General features: G+C 37.5%; 1 pseudogene; it reads right to left on the bottom strand.

Moving 5' to 3' along the window:
• Positions 1 to 778: 778 nt before the first annotated feature.
• LOC110676866 lies at positions 779 to 1,366 on the bottom strand (annotated as a pseudogene).
• Between the last annotated feature and the right edge of the window lie 5,670 nt (positions 1,367 to 7,036).

The following is a 7,036-nucleotide window of genomic DNA, read 5'->3' as shown; positions in this document are numbered from 1 at the left end:
TTGACATCCCTGAGGTAACTCAGGAAAGTCAGATGTGAAAATATTGTATAATATTGGTCCCAAAATGCTGCCTTGAGGAACACCAGCTCTTACAGGAAGTCTTTCAGACCTGGAGATCTGATAATTAACCTGAAGTGTACGATTTGACAGATAACTTTAGATTATTCTAATAATGCATGTTGGAAAATCGAAGTTTGTTTTTTTTTTTTTGCGATCATGCCATTATACCAAGACCAGTAGAATAGCCTTCAGATTTGTTGGAATGAATCAAATTTGTTACACGTAAAAGTTGATGAGTGGTCGAATGTCCATGGCGGAATCCGAACTGTTCATTGGCAAAAATTGAATTTTCGTTGATGTGGGCCATCACTCTGTTCAAAATGACCTTTTCAAACAGTTCACTGATGGAGGAAAGCAAACTGATTGGACGATAGCTAGAAGCTTCTGCAGGATTTTTGCCTGGTTTTCAAATTGGTACAATCTTAGCATTTTTCTATTTGTCGGGAAAATATGCTAATAGACCATTTCCGTGAAATTTTTTCATTGGCTCAGGAGCTTCCTTTCAATTTACTGGACAAACTTTCCTAAGGAACCCATATGTTCTAAAGACTCTAACTATCGAAAAACAATAAAAAACTGACGGCACGCCATTTGACCCCACGTTCTCCAAAAATATTTGCGCATGATGATGTTCGCTTGACCCCTTCTTCCCCACGGTCCTGACGTTAACGCTGTGGTGAGTTTTGACTGTCAGTTAAGACAAACGACTTTTTTGTTTTTATTGATCTTCGGCATCGTAGCTCCTGAGTTTCGGCGTAGGATCCAGCAGCGAATAGAACCATCCGGTCCATGGTGAAATTTTGCCGGTCAGCGTGAGAATCAAGCTCAGAAGGACGGTGATCGTGGCGATCGCGTTGAACATAATTTCAAAATGTTCCTTCGAAACACGAGAACGGACGTAGTCGACGAAGGCGTGCAACTGGCAGAGGCCGAACACACCGAAGGCCAGCATATGTTCTGAGCTTTGGACGGGTTGGAATCCAACGAAGGAAATCTGCATCGACAGGATCGTTCCGATGGTGTAGAGGGTGCTGTAGGCGATGTACACCCGATGTGTGAATCGACCAGTGGCCATCAAAGCCAACACGTGCAGCGGGATCAAGTTGATCATGAACACGTAGCCTCCCCAGGAGGACACCATGTAGAAATAGGCCAACGCTGCCATTGTGGCCCAGAAGATTGCTCCCGTTTTCACCGCCTTGATCCACATGTAGTAGGTCAGCAGCATACAGAAGATGGCAATACCTTCGTTGTCGTATGAACCGGCCACCGAACGGGAGATGTATCCCGGAACGATTGAGATCATTGCTGCAGCAACCAATCCGGGCCCAGTGGTGTAGATTTTCTTAGTCAGTTTTGTGACCAACGATATGGCCCGCATGAACAGTTAGGCCGATGACCACTAGTTTATGAGCATCGAAACATCTGTAGAGTAAACGATCGTCTTTGAGACCGAATTAATGTAGCTATTTAAGCAAACGAGCTACTATCAGAACAAAGCATAAGATTCAAATTTTGGTACAATTAATTAATGATTACCGTCAAACGGGGTGACTTCCAGCACATTTTAATATACGACCAAAATTCTCTGTAAATACAAATATCAAAAGAAAATTTGTTAAATCAGTGCTACAGTACGTGTGGCCCATGCTTCAAGTAGGAGCGACAATTAAAGCAGTTATTAGAAATATTTATACGCATCAAACATGTTATTTTTAATGTTTTGCAAACTGATAATCGATGGAGGTTCAAAATCGTGAACCGAAAAAACAGGCATATTTGAATTATAAAACTAATATTCTACGTGGTATTTGTATAACTAATAAGTGATAGTACGACAATTTTATTTTACGAAATTGTAGTAACAACTTGCGTAACAACTTTTTATTAAAAATAGTTTTTATAAGAAAAAGTCCCTATCGAGGGTGACTTGCAACACTCAATTTCCGTGCAATTTAGAGTTGTGGAACACTTTTGTGTCATGTCTACTTTAAAATCAAAAGAGTAATAATTCATCAATCAGATACAAATACATGTTAAAATATTGCTTATTTAAGATATTGGACCTTGAGGATTTAACGGATCATTTTCCCATATAAAAATATTAAAAGTTTTTTACAAATAGGTAATCAAAATGCTCTTTTATTGATTCAAATGCATAAATGATTGACAAGTGCGACAAATAAAATAATATCCTCATTTTGTTGAAAAAAAAACTTAATTAGCATTGAGCGTTGCAAGTCAATTTAGACAAGGACATTTAAAAATCACATCTTTCGATTTTTTAAGTGATAAAATAATTTGATTCAATCTTTTGTCACCTCATGCTGTAGAGCCATTAAGGTGAAGATGAATCGAAGCCAAAGTTCAAATTTTCAAGAGCACGGATCTGGAGAACCAAACATCCGTTTGAGCTGAAAACCTTATCGATTGGTCACCACCAGCTAGTGACCAATCGATTAAGTTTTCAGCTTGAACGGATGTTCGGTTCTCCAGATCCGTGCTCTTGAAAATTTAAACTTTTGCTTCGATTCATCTTCACCTTAAGTTTTTATTATTTTTACTATAAAATATAATTTTAAACTGTTAGTGGAGAGCCCCGTACTGCCAGCCTCTTTGTCTGAATACTATATTTTTTTTTCTGAAAACCAAGAGTACCGTCAAACTTTTCATCTTTAATCAGCCAAAACAATGATCTAAAAGTTATCTATGAATATAAATTCCTTTTTTAACTTTTAAATGAATTTCATTCTTATATGCACTATTGGACAATACATTTGCAACATTTTCCATTTTCCATATAAAATGATCAACTTTCGTTGTCATTTATGGACCGATATCAAAGAAATTTTCACAGGACGTCAGACAACTTGAATTTCAACATAATTTTTTAAACAATTTTCCAATCACGAGTGCAATAGTAATAACAATTTGACTAAAGTGAAATTTTTGACGAAAAATTATAAACGATTTATTTTAAGTTATGAAAATTATGAAAAATCTTCAAAAAAATCACTTTAGCAGTTATTGCTTTTAGCGAAGTATGCACTTCAACAGAAAAGTAATGGCCTATCTCGATGCGTGGGAAATTTCTTGCAAGAAATGCTCAAGAAAAGCATTTTTCTTTAATCGCAGCACGCAGTTGAAAAGAAATGTCAATTCAAATGAAGCTCACTGTAGGAAATTTCTCGACCATTTCTTGGGCAGAAACTTTTACTTTTCTTGAGCGGAACAGCATACCTAGCTTTTGAATAAAAAGCATCTAGTGTCCATACAGGACTTTCCTCTAAAGTATTAGAAAAAACCTACTCGATGAAATGCGTCATTGACTTGCTTTTGATCAAGGCCGCAGGGATTCATCGGTTCACCAATCAAGTGGATTCGTAAGCACCTCTGCTTTTGGCCATGTTAGGCCAGTTGATCATCTCCGAAGTAAAAGTACCCGATATTTTGCTAGAGGAATTTCTACGTCCTTCTTTAGTCGGGTTGGTTGTTGTGGTCACTAGCACTGCTGCCGGATGATCGATGATTTCACATTGCTAGGCTGACCGGTTCTTCCGGTTCAAAAAGTTCGAATGAGGATGGCGGTATTGGCACTTGTCGATGGCATTGGGGGGAGGCTGACATCGTCTCCTGCTAAGTTTATTTCGTTTGGTTCTTGAAGCCGATTCTGATTTTATTCCAGGATTACGTCGGTGATTGGCCAATGCGGGACTCCTTGTAACTACTTGCATGGAAGTCAGTGTCGCTATCCACTGGGGCGACCCGCAAGGTGAGAGTTTTGATCGCTCTAGAACTTACCCGGATTGAGTCGCATCGTTTCGCTGTCGATTTTGATCTTTTGGAAGTGATCAATTTTATTGTCGATCACTTGCATTTAATATAGATGGGAGGGTAAGCTGACCTACCATTCGACGTGATACGGTTAGGGATTCATGCTTGAGAGAATCCCGACGGCTGCGATACAAAAAAAAATCGCTCCATCGAAACCATTTGTTGTGATCGGAGATTCCATCACATATTCTGACGTTTCAAAATGAGAACAGCTGTGCGTAGGGTTATCAGTTTTGAACATTTTCCCGGTGAAAGGTGGTATGGTGAAAAATAAATTCACCATGCTTAGGGTTACCATTTTCGTTCCGCATGGTCCCAAAAGTGGTGAAATTACCAATTTTTGAAAATTCGTCAAAAATTCAGAAATACATGAAGCGGAAAAATACCAACAGAAACGTTAGTTTAAAATCATATTTTATCGAGAAAAAATACGAAACAGGGGTGTTAGGTCTGACGGAAATAGTCTATTGAAAACATTTGTTAAATATATCAACTAAGAATGCTAAGCTACTTTCTGGAAGTTTCTTGATGAGGATGTAGAAAATTCCATCATCACCAGGAGCTTTCATATTTTTGAATTGTTTTAATGATAGTTCTCACTTCTTCCAAATCAGTCTCCCAGGCATTTTCGAAAACGTTCTCTTGATTGAGAATATTTTCGAAGTCCTGAGTAACTTGATTTTATATTGGACTAGTAAGTCCTAAATCAAAATTGTGCGCGCTTTCAAACTGCGTAACAAGTTTTTGAGCTTTAGTTTAGTTTAGTTAGTAATAATTAGTTAGTAATAATTTGTTTTCCTCTTTCAATGTCGGTATTGGCTTCTGAGGTTTTTTCAAAATTTTAGATAATTTCCATAAGGGATTAGAGCCAGGGTCCAATTGAGAAATCTCATTTTCAAAATCTTTCTTCCTTAATTGTGCAAAACGTTTCTTGATTTCTTTCTGCAAATCCTGCCATGTAATTTTCATAGCAGGATCGCGAGTTCTTTGAAATTGCTATCCCCTCACGTTTTTAAGACGGATCAAGAGTTTAAGATCATCGTCTATATTCACGGATTCAAATTTGGCTTCACATTTTGGAAATGCAATGCTCCTGGCTTCAACAATAAAATTTGTTAAAGTTTCAAGAGCATTGTTAACATCAAGTTTTGTTTGTAAAGAAATGTTAACATCAAGATTGGAGTCAATATATGTTTCATATATATTCCAGTCGGCTCGAAAATAATTGAAAATGGAGCTGATAGGATTGAGAATCGCTTCATGGGATATTTGAAACGTAACAGGGACATGATCAGAATCAAAATCAGCATGAGTAACTAATTGGCTGCAAAGATGACTAGAGTCGGTTAAGACCAAATCAATCGTAGAAGGATTTCTAGAAGAGGAAAAACATGTAGGGCTATCAGGGTATTGAATTGAGAAACATCCTGATGAGCGCTCATCGAATAAAAATCTACCGTTGGAATTACTTAGTGAATTATTGTATGACAGATGTTTGGCATTAAAGTCACCAAATGACCAAAAATTTTAACTTATTGCGAGTAAATTTTCGCAAGTCAGTTTGGAGCTAATTAACTTGCTGTCCAGAGCATTGAAAAGGCAAATAGGCAGCTATGAAAGTATAGTTACCAAACTATGTTTCAACAGAAACTCCTAAAGAAACTTTAGTTTCAAATGACAAAAACAGTTGAATTATGATTGCAATCTCCCCAAATGCCCCATCAAGTCGATCATTACGATAAACAAAAGAGGTAGTATCTTTTTTTAGTTTGGATCCTGGTTTTAAATAGGTTTCAGTAATAACTGCTATATACACGTTATTAGCTGTAAGAAAATTAAAAGCTCCCCAGACAACCAGAAATCGCATGAAAGTTCACGTTATAACTCGTATATTCATACTAATTACATCAAACCCGCAAAACACCGTGGATAAACTCGTCAAATTGATGAGCTTCCTCGCATAAAACACTTCTTTTCTGAGTTCATTTGTACATTTTGTTTCGTCCCGTACACTCGTACAAAGTAAGTCGAATCAATCCGTAGCAGCTGTCAAATCAACATTTGTTATCATAAGTTAAGTCGTATAAGATAACAGGTTAGTTCGGGAGAATATTTATACACTCGCATTGTATGTTATTAATCATCACATAATATATGCACGCATATCGCCTCCACTTTTGTACGTAGTAGGCCTTTTCGCGACATCTTATAAGTGAAATTATGCACATACAAAGCCTCCAGGTGATTTCGTTATACGTGCATTTTGGTTGTCTGGGTCGTCCTCTTTACCATTCAAAGAACGAGCATTGCAATTCAAAATATTTAAATTATTATTTGGATCCATTAGAAAACGTAATGCAATAACAATTTGATTAGTAAATTTTACTCCTACTTGGACTGCTTCAGTCATACAGGTGGCTTTGAACATTGCATCTATCATTAAATTCAATTGTTCAGTTAGAAAATTAAAATCAGAGGCAGACACATCACATTTGATGATTTTCCGTTAGAACTTTCGGAAGACGAAGAGGCGGAGTAGATGTTACCTGTGGCGGTAGTTTTTTTTTCATTTGATTTGAAGCAAGTAGAATGGGTACTCATAGTACAAATAGGGGAGGAGTTTAAATTACCTGCTACGATAACGGTAAAGGATTTACCGTGGGTAGATACATTCGAAATTAAAAGTTTCGAACGGCTACCCGACGCATTAAAATTAGTTTGCGAATGAGCATGATTATGATCTTCCTGATTGGTATGATTCCTAATCAAGCGATCGTTAACTGAAAAATGAGTATTGTTCGATACTCTACCAGGGAAATTCCGGAAACGACCGTTATCGTAACGGATATTATCTTTCATCTGCCTGGCACGAGCCTCAATGACTCTCTTGCGCGAAGGGCAAGACCAAAAATTGGACTTATGATTGCCCTTGCAATTGGCGCATGTGAACTTATCGGTATCTTCCTTCACTGGACAGACGTCCTTGGCGTGAGGAGAACCTCCGCAAATCATGCATTTAGCATCCATGCGGCAATTTTTTGTACCATGACCTCACTTTTGACACCGATGACACTGAGTGGAATTCTGGTAATTTTCTCCAGATTTCTGGAAATGTTCATATGTCAAATGGACATCGAACGAA

Source organism: Aedes aegypti, chromosome 2 (assembly GCF_002204515.2).
Source record: "Aedes aegypti strain LVP_AGWG chromosome 2, AaegL5.0 Primary Assembly, whole genome shotgun sequence".
NCBI classification, from domain to species: domain Eukaryota; kingdom Metazoa; phylum Arthropoda; class Insecta; order Diptera; family Culicidae; genus Aedes; species Aedes aegypti.
The sequence above is the reverse complement of the archived record's forward strand: the minus strand, read 5'-3'. Positions and strand labels throughout refer to the sequence as shown.